This window comes from Erinaceus europaeus, chromosome 2 (assembly GCF_950295315.1).
Source record: "Erinaceus europaeus chromosome 2, mEriEur2.1, whole genome shotgun sequence".
In the NCBI taxonomy this organism is placed as follows: domain Eukaryota; kingdom Metazoa; phylum Chordata; class Mammalia; order Eulipotyphla; family Erinaceidae; genus Erinaceus; species Erinaceus europaeus.
This window is the reverse complement of record NC_080163.1, coordinates 182,714,865-182,730,134: the sequence shown is the minus strand read 5'-3', so window position 1 is coordinate 182,730,134 and position 15,270 is coordinate 182,714,865. Positions and strand designations below refer to the sequence as shown.

Genomic DNA, 15,270 nt, shown 5'->3' with positions numbered 1-15,270 from the left:
AGTCAGGTTTGCATCATGGTAGCATCTGCAACTTTGTGTCTGAAAAAGTATCAAGATATAAAGCAGTACAAATTATTTAATAATCAGGAATCTAAAGGTAAGCCAATAGCAGATGAGATTTGGGGTTTCCATTTTGGAAAAGGCTAGTAGATCTACTTTAGGTATATATGCCTGAGCCCAACAGCTAACATGAAGGTGGGCTAAAGGTATTGTCTGTGGAGATGGTGTACACATCCAATTTTTTTGCTTGCTAGTTCTACCATCCACTTGAGTACCTGTGTATGAATACAATTCAGCCCAGTTCTTTTTTTTTTTTATTGTTGTAGTTATTATTGTTGTTTTTATTTATGTCGTCGTTGTTGGATAGGACAGAGAGAAATGGAGAGAAGAGGGGAGGTAGAGGGGAGGAGAGAAAGATAGACACCTGCAGACCTGCTTCACTGCTTGTGAAGTGACTCCTCTGCAGGTGGAGAGCCGGGGGCTCGAACTGGGATCCTTCTGCCGGTCTTTGTGCTTTGAGCCACCTGCACTTAACCCACTGCGCTACCACAGGACTCCCCAGCCCAGTTATTTACCACTTTGTCACAAGGATGATCTTTTGATCATCTCCCACAGCTTGTTCTTCACTTCTATGTTAATGCTTTTAATTATTTCTACCAGTATTCTACTCATGCTTATATGTTCTTGAAGTAGACAAGAACTCTGCAGCTCTCCTCTTTCCTTTCTGAGCCCTCATTGGAATTGAAGTGGAAAGGAAAAAGAGAATGTTCAAGCAAAGAAAAGAGTTAACTAGCCAAACTATGGGAAGAAAAGATAACAGGAGGTCTTGAGAAAGCACCTCCCACCCCAAGCCCCCAAGTGGTACAGGATGTCATAAAACTTCTAAGTCCTGAACTTCTCCCCTGACACAGCTATGCAGGAAAAGAGAACAGTAACTGAGGCAACCAGACTTTGAGCAATGGGTACAAGTCCCACCTCCTTAACCTTGCAGAAAATATTTTCTGCTCTCAGCTCTGCAGTCCCCTATATAAGCTACACTTTCCCTTCATTCAGGGCCCACAATTCTTTAAGAGCACGAGCTCCTTCTGTGGCCCATTAATGTTAATAAAGTTCCTTCTCTGAGTCTTGAACTCACAACAGAATTACCTTCAGAAGTCCCTTCACATGGCCTGGGAGGTGGCATAACAAGTAAAACACCTAACTTGCAAGCATGAGGTCCTGGTTTGATCCCCTGTATGACATGTGCAGGAGTAATGCATGGTTTCTTTCTTTTTTTTTTAATATTTATTAATTCATTCCCTTTTTGTTGCCCTTGTTGTTTTATAGTAGTAGTTATTATTGTTGTTGTTACTGATGTCATCATTGTTGGATAGGACAGAGAGAAATGGAGAGAGGAGGGGAAGACAGAGAGTGGGAGAGAAAGATAGACACCTGCAGACCTGCTTCACTACTTGTGAAGAGACTTCTCTACAGGTGGGGAGCTGGAGGCTCGAATGGGGATCCTTACACTGGTCCTTGCTCTTGGTGCCACCTGTGCTTAATCCACTGCACTACTGCCCAACTCCCAAGTAATGCACTGTTTCTATCATCATCATCATCATCATCATCATCATCATCATCATCATCACTCTTTCACAACAATATCACCATTTTTGATACCGCAAACTCTTAGCACCTACCCATTACCCAGTTCACAGCCACATGCATATGTTGGGGTGTTTGTTACAGTAGCACCCAACTTCTATTACCAATTTCTTAATCTGTTTGATCTGCTATAACAAAAAAAAAATGCCATAGGCTAGTGACTTAAGCAGCAAGTATTTTTCTAAAGCATTGATAAGAGTTCCATATTTGTGCATTCCAGTGAAGGGATACTTTCAAAATATTTTATCTAAATGGCTGAAGATTCTACCATAGAACAGTTTTGTGATTTTCTCCCCTTCCTTCCTTCCTTCCTTCCTTCCTTCCTTCCTTCCTTCCGCCTTTCTTTCTTTCTTTCTTTCTTTCTTTCTTTCTTTCTTTCTTTCTTTTTTACCAGAGCACTGCTCAGCTCTAGTTTATGGTGGTATGGGGGATTGAACCTGAGACTTTGGAGCCTCAGGCATGAGAATCTTTTTGTATAACAATTATACTATCTACCCCTGCCCCAATTTGGTGATTTCCTTCCCAGTGGAGTGAAAACATAGCCTATGGGTGGGAAGTGAGTTGGCCCAAAGAACAAGATTGACTTTGAGTAAATTACCTACTCCCTCTCAGCCAGATTCATTAGCTTGCACTGGGTCAGGAAGCTGGGGCATCTTTTTCACAAACCAAGGAGAGCATATCTTTTTTGGTATATGGAAATAAATATATTATTATTTACAATTACAAAAATTAAGTTAGGACTAAAGATGATGGATTCTACACATGTATTTGGTTCTCCTTAAAGTCCTACTAAAACAAGAGTAAAATGATTTTTTTTTCTAAAAAGAAAAGTACTCTAATATTCAAAAGAAAAAGACAAGCATGAAATTAGTTTGTAATATTTGGAAGTTAGAAGACACACAAATGAGAGATAACTACTCAGTAGACAGGAAAATTATATCCTCAACTGATAAGACAAAAACTAAGAAGTGTTCCAATTTATATAACAAAGCTTCACAAATATTTAGGCAAACTAAGGTTGAAGGCAGGCCTAAAGACAGGGAAATTGTGTGAAAAGCAGCCTAAGAACTCATTACAATCCCATATCTTCACCTTAGCTCTGTACTGGAGGACTTACCCCTCCCTTCAGCACACACCAGTAGAGGGTAGATTGTCCAGAGAGGCAACCACTGAGTGCCTTGTTCACCAAGAACTTGAATAACTGGCTCATGACCATGCTCTTGTCATAGGTCCCTGCACATATATATGACTATGATCTTGCTTCGTTCTGCTCAGACTTAGAACAAGGATGCTGCTGGGCATTCATTCTATAGGACTCTGGTCACTACCCAGGCCCACTTAATCCTGGTGCCACAGCTGCTGCCAGCACCCACCACAGTGAACCACTGCTCTCAAGAAAGCCTATTTAAACTCAAAGTCAATACACAGATGCCCTGGGAACACTCAAAACAAATCCCTTGTCTTTCTCAAATTCACTGCCAGGCACTTAAGACTCTGAACTCTTGGTCACAGCCCAGACCCCCTGGATCTAAGGCCTATAGCCATTGCTGGGCACAATCTCCAGACCCAAGTGAACAAGGCACACAGGTGCTTCTAGTCACTTGCAGCTGTGAATTCTTGTCACTGCCTAGTCCTGCTCACTCAAAGACACCTCTCCTTGCCTCCCTAATCTGATCCTCACTCATTCTGGAGAGACAGAGTAATGCACCTGTACCAGCTGCACCAGTGAATCAACTCAACAACGCTATATAAGCTGTCAAGGCTTTGTGAATGTTGTCAAAGCAACAATCATAATGATGTTCACTAAATAAGAAGATCAATGAAAGAAATAAACAAGATTGTAGAAAGCATGAGAAATGTCTAAACAGCTATGATAGAGCCAATACTGGTTGAACTAAGAAACACAGTGGAGGGAATTAATAGCAGAACGGTAGAAGTCAAAGATCAAATCAGTGTGCTAGACTAGAGGCAGCCCCCCAAAATTACCAGACTAAAGGAACAGTAATTAAAAAAGAAAAAGTGGCCTGGGACGTGGCACAGTGGATAAAGCACTGGACTCTCTAGCATGAAGTCCTGAGTTCAGTCCCCAGCAGCACAAGTGCCAGAGTGATGTCTGGTTTGTTTTATCCTCCTATCTTTCTCATAAATAGTAAATCTTAAAAAAGGGCTTCTGTCATGAGTGACACATGTAGGGCAGCTTGCTTGCTCTATGTGCAGAATCGACATCAAGAAATTTCGGAAGCATATATATATATTTTTTAATATTTATTCCTTTTTGCCACCCTAGCTTTTTATTGTTGTAGTTATTATTGTTATTGATGTCATTGTTGTTGGATAGGACAGATAGAAATGGAGACAGGAGGAGAAGACAGAGAGGGGCAGAGAAAGACAGACATCTGCAGACCTGCTTCACCGCTTGCGAAGCGACTCCCCTATAGGTGGGGAGCCGGGGGCTCGAACCGGGATTCTTACGCCGGTCCTTGCGCTTTGTGCCACGTGCACTTAACCACTGCGCTACTGCCTGACTCCCCGGAAGCATATTTTTTGTTGTTTGGGCAGCTGGTAATCATTGGTACCCCCCAAAAAAGTAAATCTTAAAAAAAATTAGAACAACATAAGCAATTAATAGGACAACATCAAGAGAAACAACACTAATATCATAGGGGTTCCAGAAGGAAAAGAGAGAGGAAGGGGCAGAACTCATATTGAAGAATTAATAGCCAAGGGGCCAGGTGGTGGCACACCTGGTTGAGTGTATATGTTACTATGTGCAAGGACTTGGGTTCCAGCCGCTGTTCCCCCACCTCCAATGGGGAAGCTTTGTAAGTGGTAAGGTAGAGCTGGTATTTTTCTGTCTCTCTCTCCCTCTTTATTTACCCCTACCCTCTTGATTTCTCTCTTCCTATCAAATAAAATTTAAAAAAGAAAAAAGAAAATAAATAAGTATATCTTAAAAAAAAGTAATAGCCACAGGTTTGCCCAAACTAGGAATGGAGACGAGTACCCAGATCCAGGAAACTCAATAAATTCCAGGCATTCTTCTTCTTCTAGCGTTTGCCCTTCTTTCGTAGCCAGTTAAATGGCTTTGAAAGTGACTGGGATCCATGTGGATTCAGTCGGCTAGGAAGGATCGTCAGTTTCCCCAATGAATGGGTACTCACGATGCACCACGAGAAGGTCGATCCAATGCACCCAATTCTAGGCATAATAAGCCCAGACAGATGCACAAGACACATTATTATTAACAGAAAAAAGATAAAGAGAGAATTGTGAAGCCAGAAAGAGAAAAACAAAGAGTCATGCACAAGGGAACCTCCATAAGTCTATCAACAGATTTCTCAACTGAAACTCTATGAATCAGAAGGCATTATCAGGGTATCCTCAAAGCAGAATGGTGAACAGGGTTCTGAATATTAATGTTCACACACACACACACACACACACACACACACACACACACAGTAGATTTTAGAAATGTGCAGGTGACACCCAGCTTGGCATTAAACACAGATAAAGAAAGGAGTGAGAAGGAATAACAGACAGATGAGCAAGAGGAGAGATACCATAATACTGCTCTGTCATCTTGGACCTCCCATAGTGTCAGGACCTGAACCCAGGGACTCCTGTGCACATAACCTACCAGCCACCAAGTTGCAGATGCTACCATGATGCCAACCTGACTTCCCTTAACAGTGTGTCCTGGAACCCCACCCCACTAGAGCCCTACCCCAATGGGGAAAGACAGAAACAGACTGGGGGTATGGATCGACCTGCCCACGATCAGCAGAGAAGCAATTATAGAAGCCAGACCTCCCACCTTCTGCTCCCCATAAAGATCTTTGGTCCATACTCCCAGAGGGATGAAGAATAGGGAAACTTCCAATGGAGGGGATGGGATATGGAGCTCTGATAGTGGGAATTGTACCCTTCTTATCCCATAATCTTGTCAATCATTATTAATTCACTAATATAATAAAATTAAATAATTTAGAAATAATCCTTATTTGGATGTTCTCTGATATTTTTCTTTTTCATTAATTAATTAATTAATTAATTTTTACCAGAGCATTGCTTAGCTCTGGCTTATGGTGGTATGGGGGGTTGAACCTGGAACTTGACAGAGCCTCAGGCATGAGAGTCTATTTGCATAACCATTGTGCTATCTACCCCCACCCTTCTCCTTTTATTCTAACCCTTTCATTTAAGTTTTTAAATACTGGCTCATGAACTGATACTGCAGCTCACTGGTAGATCCTGCCTGATTCATAGTTTGAAGTAATAATACTGCAGTGGGATGTGCAGACCACAGGTCGGTCCCAGGTTTGACAACCAGCACCATGTATGTTAGCGCTAAGATAGTTTTTTTTTTAATCACTTTATTGTGGGGTTCATGGTTTATAGTACAGTTGTTGACACATGGACACAGTTTCTCATCTATGATAGGTGCCTGAAGGAACTGAGAAATTCTTTGTTCTTTCTTTCCTTCCCTTCTCTCTCATAAAAGGAAAGAAAAAGCTGCAAACTCTTCCTTCTCTTTCTTATATATTCCACTTAAAAAAAAAACACAAAACACCTGGATAGTCTTTCTTTTGTTTAAGCATTTCAGGTTCACTTGGATTGTTTTTTAATATTTATTTTATTTATTTTCCCTTTTTTGTTGCTCTTGTTGTCATTGATGTCGTTGTTGTTGGATAGGACAGAGAGAAATGGAGAGAGGAGGCGAAGACAGAGAGGGGGAGAGAAAGATAGACATCTGCTGGCCTGCTTCACCGCCTGTGAAGCGACTCCCCTGCAGGTGGGGAGCCGGGGGCTCGAACCGGGATCCTTATGCTGGTCCATGCGCTTTGCTGCGCTACAGCCCGACCCCCTCACCTGGATTTTTAAAGAGTTTTTCCCTCAGGGCTAGGTGGTGGCGTATCTGGTTAGGCGTACACATTGCAGTATACAAAGCCCCTGGTCCTCACCTGCATAAGGGCTGCAGGTGTCTCCCTGTCTCTTTCCCTCTCTATCTCCCCCTCTCTTTTCAATTTCTCACTGTCCCTATCCAATGATAATAATAAAAAAGCCTCTTTCTCAACCCCTCCCCCTGCCCCTCCCATCACATTCTGGGCAGAAGTGTCCACACCCACCTTGCTGTAACCTCTTGCTCCCTCACAGCTTTTGCTGTGATCAAATAGCCTTATCATTTATTCTTGCGGCTGATGTTCAGGTTTCTCCCTGCTGAGTCTCCAGTAGCATGAAGTTCAGCTGTGTGCTTTCTTCCTGGGTTTCCCCAGCACTCCCCAGTCAGTGTTCAGTCTCCCTCTACACACCCCTGAGATGCAGACCACTTACTGAGCAGCATCACTATCTCAATCGCTGAGCTCCAGACCATTCTATCTAATAACCCCGATCAGATTCCTGACCCTACTTCATAGCTGCATGACATAGTGGCTCCCCAGCTTTCTGCTTCTGAACACCTGTGGGCCGACTTTTACCTTCCTTATACTACACCATGGCCCCTGGTGTTTTGGCTCTTTGGAATCTGTGCATCTGGAATTTTTCCTTCTGGTAAGAGACAGAGTCATGGAAGAAAACAGTCTTCTTCCCCATCTCCCTTTTATTATCTTTGCTCCTTGGGTAACATCAAGCTTCCCTTGAACATGTTTCCTGTTCTTTTATTATGTGCTTGGTGCCATTTCCCAAATCTCATTCTAATTTTCCCTGGAGGGCAGCCTTCATTACTGCTGTTGATGAGCAGTGAGGAGGGAATGTAGGCGTGTAGACTCCTTGTTTCTGTGCCATACTTTTAAAGTGAGCCCCGTTAGTGGATGATCATACAGCTGCTTAAGGCCACAGGCTGTTTCTTAACCACATTATTCTTCTCAGGGGACTTCTGTGTTTATTTCTTGCTCTTTCTCGACCGTTTTCTTTCTGAGCTGCGAGGGTTCAACCCATTAAGGCTCTTGGGAGTCTAGATAACATCGGGTCATTCTTGAAGTCATTTTAGTATTTCAAGTATAGAAAGTCAATTTAAATACCAGAACCAAAAAATACCAGAAGTCTGGGAAGGATTTCCTTTGCTGTGTTCATTAAATCAAACTAGTTTTCCCTGGTTCTAAAAACCTTTCTGAGCATTCTGTGAGTTTTTATGAATCTCACAGTGGAAAAGCCTTAGAGATCACCTAGCAAGATTCTTTTCTATAGAAGTTGAGTCCCAGGATGGTTAACGCCTTGTACACAGACAATGGACTCTCATCCTTGGCAGCATACTGGCAGGTTTTTTTTTTTTCTTTTGGATAGAGGCAGAGGGAATTTAAGAGGGAAGAGAGAGACAGAAAGGGAAAAAGAAAGAAAAAAGACAACCGAGCACTGCTTTATCACTCATGAAGCTTCCCTTCTGCAGGCATGGAGTGAAGGCTTGAACCTGGGTCCTTACACGTGGTGATGTGTGCATTCTAGCAGATACACCAATGCCTGGTGACAAGACCTGTGTCTCCTAAGACAGTTTCCCCCCGCTACCAAACCTTTCACCTCTGTAATTCAGCATGCATTCCCTCCTATGTCTCCAGATGGCTAACTGTACACATTCACACTCACCTTTAATCAGGAAGATGTGGAAGTTGTGCCAAGTGACATTTTTGGCCTTAGTGCCTTTGAGTTCTGTTATTTTTGTTATTCTTATAAAACATGAGGTCTGGAGTTCTGTGTTCGGCAGTACATGTGCCAGAGTGATGTCTGATTTTCTTTCCTCTCTCTCGTTGGTAAGTACATAAAAATTAAATCTTAAAAAATTTAAAAGTCATTTAAGTTGAAATTTTTTTAAAGAAAAAGTGATTTCTCATCTGTGGTGTATAGATATTTCAAATCATGATTATCATTATCATCATCATCATTATTTTGCAGCACTGTAACTTTACCCATTTGGAATTTTACTGCTCCTGGGCAGGCTTCTCCCTACCCCATTCTTTTTATTTCTGGGGGAGGGGGAGGGAAAGGAGAGAGAGAGAGAAAAAGAGAGAGAGAGAGAGAGAGAGTCAGCATAGCACTGGCCCATTGTCCATGGAACTTTCCCTGGTGCTCTCATAGCATTCCCATGTAGTGCTGTCTCCAATCTGGGTCTATGCACACAGGAAATTATGTGCTCTACTGGGCAAGTGATCTCTTGACCAGGATCATGCATGTATTAGTTAACATGTGCTTACAAATGGTCTTCAGACACTTTCTGGATATTTTTATATTTATTGCTATGAATGAGTCAGTGAAATCCCAAATCTTTTGGAAGTTCCAATCCCTTAACCATGAAATCAGTGCTCTAGGTAGGGTCTGCTAAAATGTTGGGACTGGTTAACTTTTAATTTATAATATCAGAATCTTGGGTGCCTTCTTTGAGAATGTGATGAACTTGGGTATCTAGAATTTCTTTGAAGATTTAGATACATTTATTTTTTAGAATCTAAAAATATATCTAAGTTCTTGGGACTATAGATCATATCAAGTTGTTCCTAAAATAATTTTATTATTACAAGTATAAAATAGCTATTTGGACACTGAAACTAAAACATATCAGGATTCATCAGTTAATTTTCTTAGCTTTTCTTTTGGAGGGTGGATATATTAAACCAGAGTCAGCAAGCTTTTTATTTACTTATTTTGCCTCCAGGGTTATCACTGGGGCTTAGTGGCTGCACCATGAATCCACTGCTCCTGAAGGCCAATCCCCCCCTTTTGTTGCCCTTGTTGTTGTAGCCTTGCTGTGGTTATTATTGTTATTGTTGATGTTGTTCATTGTTGGATAGGACAGAGAAATGGAGAGGGGAGGGGAAGACAGGGGGAGAGAAAGATAGACACCTGCAGACCTGCTTCACCGCCTGTGAAGCGACTCCCCTGCAAGTGGGGAGCTGGAGGCTCTAACCCGGATCCTTACACCGGTCCTTGCGCTTGGCGCCACTTGCGCTTAACGCACTGCGCTACCGCCTGACTCCCGTCAGCAAACTTTTTAAATAACTAATTAATTAATTATTTTAATTGCCATCAGGATTATTGCTGAGACAGAGAGAAATTGAGAGGGGGAAGAGAGAGAGAGAGAGAGATAGAGAGAGATAGAGATTAAGACCTTTAGCACAGTTTAGTCAACGACTGCCAGCTCTCCAGATTCAAAGGAGGTCTCGAAACTTTACATCAGGCTCAACCTGACGCTGTTGACTGGCTACGGAAGAAGGGCAAACGCTAGAAGAAGAAGCACAGTTTCACTACTTGTGAAGCTTCCTCACTGCAGGTGGGGAACTGGGAGCTTGAACCTGGGCCTTTGTACATAGTAATGCACAGGGTGTGCTACTGCCTGGCCCCAGCAAACTTTTCTGGCAAAGGACCAGCTAGTAAGTGATTTGGGCTTTGTGGTCCATCTGGACACCTCCCACCACCACCTCCAGCTTCATTGCTACAGCGGGAAAGCCGCCAGACTGCTTGTAATTGGACCTGACTGTTGAAGAAACCACATTCACAAAAGCAGGCAGCCAGAGTCTACCAACCTCCAAACTAAACTTGTGCTGCATATTCTTCCAGATGCTAGTGGCAGTCATTGGCAGCCTTGTTCCCCTAAAAGGAGTCTCGCCAAGTCTGGAATTGTAATAACAACAACAGCAGTTGTACTCCCACTTCTGGGCCTTTTCTAAATTTGGTTTCCTTGCCTGAGACGCTGTCTTCCTCTCTTTTCCATCTGCCCTGAATGTTATGGAGAAAGCCTTCCCACTTACCTCACGGTGCTTCCTCCCTTTTTGGAACTCTGCTCTCCGTGGATGTGTCTCACTTGCCAATGGAAATTCATTCATTCATGTATTTATGGCTTTGTTGTAATTTCCTAGGGTGCAGGATATCTTTGAAAATTACTATTATTTTAAAATTAAACTTATTTATAAGATAAAGTAAAAAACAGAAAATATCAAAGAACTATAGGATGAGAGGGGTAAAATTCCACACATTTCCCACCACTAGAGTTCTGCATCCCATCCCCTCCACTGGAAGCTTTCCTATTCTTTACCCCTCTGGGAGTATGGACCCCAGATTATTATGGGGTGCAGAAGGTAGAAGGTCTGGCTTCTGTAATTGCTTCTCCACTGGACATGGGCGTTGACAGGTCGATCCATATTCTCAGCCTGTCTCTCTCTTTCCCTAGTGGGGTAGGGCTCTGAAGAGGTGGGGTTTCAGGGTACACTGGTGAGGTCGTCTGCCCAGGGAAGTCAGGTTGGCATCATAGTAGCATCTGAAACTTGGTGTCTGAAAAAGCATTAAGATGCAAAGAAGAACAAATTGTTTAATAATCTGGAACCTAAAGGCAAGGATATAGCAGATGACATTTGGGGTCTCCATTTTGGAAAAAGCTAATAGGTCTATTTTAGGCATATTCCAAGGGGCCCGTGACTATTAATTTTTGCCTGAGCCTTATAGCTAACATGCAGGTTGGCGAAAGGTATTATCTGGGGAGATAGTGTCAGGGTTGGAAATAGGACTAATAAGCTAGGTCAGGGAAAAGAATAGCTCCCAAATCTGGGGAAAATATATAGATACCATTAACTGTAAACCCCATCAATTTGATCTGGGGCCTATATTCAGTGTAGGAGCCTGTGTAACCTCTGCATCACTGTAGGTCTGAGCTCGCATTCTGTGGACATAGCTAGGGATGTTCTCAGCTGTACCCATTGCCGGACCCATCTTCCTTGAGTGGTAGAGGATTTTGGTGCAACCTCCATTCCAAGAATGGCAGTCCCTACCATTGTTGATCCACTTTGCGGGCAAGGTCCTATGGGGACCCACATATGGGTCCACTATTTTGTTACTGTTGGAGATGACCAGTGACAGTGGAGAGAGAGACACATTGGACTGTGTCCATAGTCGACAGGCCTGCAATATCAACCCTTCAGCTCCAATATGCTGGTTAGACTGTTCCTAGCTCACAGGACTCCTTAATTCCATTTCAGGTGGTGCACTTCCTAATAAAGTTCCAACACCTAGATATGAACCAAGAGACAGAGCACATTTACACATGTATCCACAAGTTAGGAGAAAATACATACTTTAAAGCGTAAGTACACAATAGTTTTCAATGACCCAATAAGTGAGGAGAAAGGAGCTGGATGGAGGAAACACACACACACACACACACACACACACACACACACACACACACACATTTTTTACTAGCCAGGCCTCATGCATGCACAATTTCACAGCTATGAGGCCCACTTTTTTCATTTAGACAGAGAGATAGAGAAAGGAGTTTCCTCTAGTGGTGTGGCACTCCCGTGTGGTGCCAGCACTCCCAGCTCGGCTGTGTCCATAGAAGGCAGATGCCCTAGCCAGTGAGGTATTTCTCCAGCTCTGGAAACCAATTTTTGAAATGTGCCCTAAATTTCCTGTCCCTGTTCCACTGCTGTACCCACACATCTGTGACCTATGATCATGAATGAATTCAAGCTGTAAGTTCTGGGGTTTTTTTTTTGGGGGGGGAACCCAGATAAGTTGGGGCCCATCTGAACTGCTTTCATACTCTTGCTGCCTCTGTACCCCAGAGCCTGCCTGCCTTCCTTCATACTTTCCCTCCTTCCTTCCTTCTTTTTTTTAAAAAAATATTTATTTATTTATTTCCTCTTGTTGCCCTTGTTGTTTTATTGTCGTAGTTATTATTGTTGTCGTCGTTGCTGGATAGGACAGAGAGAAATGGAGAGAGGAGGGGAAGACAGAGAGGGGGAGAGAAAGACAGACACCTGCAGACCTGCTTCACCGCTTGTGAAGTGACACCCTTGCAGGTGGGGAGCCTGGGGCTTGAGCCGGGGGCTCGAACCGGGATCCTTAACGCTGGTCCTGCACTTAACCTGCTGTGCTACCGCCCGACTCCCCCTTCCTTCCTTCTTATCTTCCTCCCTTCCTTCCTTCTCACATGGGTTATTGATGGGACTTGGTGCTGCACAACTCCACCACTCCTGGCAGCCTTTTTTTTTTTTTTTTTAGAGAGAGACAGAGATACAGAGGGAGAAACACAGAGAGACACAAAGAGAAGGAGATACACCTGCAACACTGCTGCACTGTTAATGAAGCTTTCCCCCTTCCCCTGCAGGTTAGTGCTGGGTGGGGGCTTGAACCCAGGTGCTCACATGGTGTAGCTTGTGCACTCTGCTGGGCCAGCCACCACCTGAACCCAAGGCCTTTTTTCTTATCTATTGAGAATTTCCCATGTGTTTGAGTCTCCTCCGCCTTAGTTCTTCCCCAGGGGAAATGTTCCCAGTTTGGGTAATATAGGAATGCTGGAGTTGGACACAAGATGGCTTTTTCTTTTCCAAGAAAACTCAACCTTCAGGATGTTAGTTTTTCTGTGGCTTCCAAAAGACCAGTTTTGAGGTGGAAAATTGATTCAGCTGTTTTGGGTTTTGCAGACTTGGTGTTATATTTTGATCTGTTTCTTGTTACACATGCTATATAGGATTAAGGCATAAAGGAATAATTAATGTGAGTCTCCTACAGGTGAACTGACGCAAATATATAAAGTGAATGAAAAATCACACTGGATGTTTAATTTAAAAAAATGGCAGAACAAAATTTGCATGCCTGTTGGAATACTTGAGGGTTTTAGGCTCACTCCAAATTCTTGTTTGGAAATTATAAGTCAATTAGGTAGACCCATCTTATTCATCTGGACTTTGTATTAGGCATTTGAGTGATAGTATTAATTTTTTCCCTTAATTTTATTTATTTACTGGATAGAGACAGAAGAACTGAGAGAAAAAGGGGAGGTAGAGAGAGGGAGAGAAAGAGATACCTGTAGTACTGTTTCAAGGCTCACGAAACTCTCCCCTCTGCAGACGGGGACTGGGGGCTTGAACCCAGGTGCTTGTGCATGGTAAAATGTGTGCTCAGTTAGGTGCACCACCACCTGCCCCTCTGCATTACTTTTTTAAAAGGAATTCTGGGAAGATGGTGGCAGCAGCAGTGGTAGAATTTTGATGTTCTTTCTGGATTTGCAAATAAAAATAGAGCACTTGATGGCATAAACAAAATAAAACAAAAAGCCATAAATGACACTTTCAGTAAAACTGGTGATGAGGTATGCCCACAGATCTTAAACTATCAAAGGGCAAAGGCATGCCAATAACAGCGGCAGAACTTTGAGAGTGTTGGTGCTTATGTGGATGAATGCAGAGGGCACTAATTGGGCATTTCCCAGGCTGAAGAACAATGGTCTCCCTCACCTTCCTAAAACCAAAAGGCATTCACTGAAAAGTGAGTGGGCCAATTTTGAGATTGGGAGGGGTTTTGTCTTGCCTGTCAGGATTGAGTATATTGCCTGTGGTAAGGGTCAGAGGAAGACTGGCTTTTAGAGATTCTTAGTTTGTCCAGCTAGGATAAGCCCCCCTGCTGAAAGACAGCTGCTAGGAATGCAAATTATATTGAGCAGAGTGGAGACAATAGTGAGGAAAGAAAGAAGATTCCAGAGAAAAGTGCTGGAGGGGGACAGAGGCAGGAACTCTCAAATGAGAACCAACACAACACAACACAACACAACACAACACAACACAACACACACACACATTTGTTTTTTAAAATTTATTTAAAAATATTTATTTATTTATTTTTGGTTGCCCTTGTTTTTATTGTTGTTGTAGTTTATTATTGTTGTTGTTATTATTGATGTCATGGTTGTTGGATAGGACAGAGAGAAATGGAGAGAGGAGGGGAAGACAGAGGGGGGAGAGAAAGATAGACACCTGTAGACCTGCTTCACCACCTGTGAAGCAATCTCCCTATAGGTGGGGAGCTGGGGGCTTGAACCGGGATCCTTACACTGGTCCTTGTGCTTTGCGCCACCTGCGCTTAACCCGCTGTGCTACTGCCAAACTCCCTGATTTTATTTATTTATTAATGAGAAAGATAGGAGGAGAGAAAGAACCAGATATCACTCTGGTACATATGCTGCCGGGGACTGAACTCACGACCTCACGCTTGACAGTGCTTTATCCACTATGGTATCTTCTACTATGCCACCACCACATATATATTTTTTAAATTGATCCTTTTGTTTATGGGAGAGGCAGAGATAGAAAGAGAGAGAGAGAGAGAAAATCAGAGAATTGCTCTGGCATGATGCTCTCTGTGATCCTGGAGATTGAGTTCAGGACCACATGTTTGTATATCCAACCTCTTATACATTATGCCACTTCCTGGGCCTATTATTATCATTATTTAACCAAAGCACTGTTCAGTTCTGACTTTTGGTGATTCCAGGGATTAAACCCAAAACCTCAGAACCTCAGGCATGAAATTCTTTTACATAACCATTATGGTATCTCCCAGGTCAAATCTGTATATATTTTTAAAGTGCCAAGAACATTACAGAAACTGGAACTCTGTAAAATTAGAAAAACTTACCTCAAGTCACTCGATCTAGAATTTCAGGAAAATTAGTTTCACATAAAAAAAAAAAAGAGAAGTTAAGATCAAATCCCATATTAAATTGTTCTTTTTAATTTTTATTTATTTATTTAATTTATTTATTCCCTTTTGTTGCCCTTGTTGTTTTATTGTTGTAGTTATTATTGTTGTCGTAGTTGTTGGATAGGAAAGAGAGAAATGGAGAGAGGTGGGGAAGAAAGAGAG

General features: G+C 42.6%; 1 long non-coding RNA gene and 1 pseudogene across 1 annotated transcript in view; both read left to right on the top strand.

Moving 5' to 3' along the window:
• LOC132537030 (uncharacterized) overlaps positions 1–15,270 on the top strand; it is a 221,398-nt gene that overhangs the window by 76,230 nt on the left and 129,898 nt on the right. The gene's annotated exons all lie outside the window — the stretch shown is intronic.
• LOC132537395 (U11 spliceosomal RNA) lies at positions 3,804–3,952 on the top strand (annotated as a pseudogene).